Here is a 1,099-nt window from a genome sequence, read left to right on the forward strand (position 1 = left end):
ACTTGAGCTGAAGAGCTCAGGGACGGTGCCTAGGACCTGAGTTCAAGCCCCACCACTGACCAAAAACAAAACAAAACAAAAAACCCTGTAATCTATTTTGAGGAATTACAATTCAAGACTGGGTAAAATGAAAGGTTTCCTTGAAAAATAAGACTAAGACAAAAATGGCTGTTGGGAACTGCTCATGTGCCTAGAAAACTAAAGTTCCTGAGTTAATTCATACTTTTATTGTGAAAATAGTATCAAATGTAAACAAATTTACAATTACACAGAAGTAATATTGTGTATCTGTTGAGATATGATAGATTGTGCTGCAGTAACAAGCACAAAAGCTCAATGTACTAGCACAATGAACCTGTCTTTGGTCTGGCCATACTGGAGTTTGAACTTGGAGCCTTGTACATGCCAGACAGTCACTCTACCACTTGAGACCCAGCTTGAGCCTGAGCCTAGATTCTAGGTTACATATGTGTATCTGGGTCTGGGCATTGCAGAGCAGTGGTACAGCGTACCACTGACATTCAGCAAACCTTGGGCCAGGATGAGTTTCCTTAAGGGATCATTTCAAACCTGAGCCACTTAATGCAGCATACACTTCTTGTGAATGTTCACTCTTCGTGCAGGCCTGTACCAGCTCACGTTGGGTGTGATCCTCCTAAAGGAATGCCACCCACCAATCACCCCCTACCACAGATCAGCAAGAATGGCTGAGCGCAGGGTGGGAGTGGGGGACTCCTACAGAGGCCTGACCGGGCTCACACTCCACAGGCCCTCACATGTCCTGGCCCAAAGGAAGCCAAATGGCCACAAAGTGAAATGTCACCCTCTATGCTCCCATGCTTGTTAACAGGGGATCTCCTGCCCCACTTGTCCGAGGAAGAGGTCTCCCAAGTTTCACTGGGTTTTCGGGACAAGTCTACAGTTTTGCAGGAGAAAGGGGAATGGTCCAGGAGAGGCAGTGACCTAAGGCCACCACCGGAGGAGCCTGTCCTTAGTGCTGCCACAAACTCCCCTTCCTCCTCCCAAGCTGGGAGCTCTGCGGGATGTTTCCTCCCAGGACCACCCGTGTTGCTGTTTACTAACCGCCCTCCCCCCCCCC

This window comes from Dipodomys ordii, unplaced genomic scaffold (assembly GCF_000151885.1).
Source record: "Dipodomys ordii isolate 6190 unplaced genomic scaffold, Dord_2.0 Scaffold191, whole genome shotgun sequence".
NCBI lineage: Eukaryota > Metazoa > Chordata > Mammalia > Rodentia > Heteromyidae > Dipodomys > Dipodomys ordii.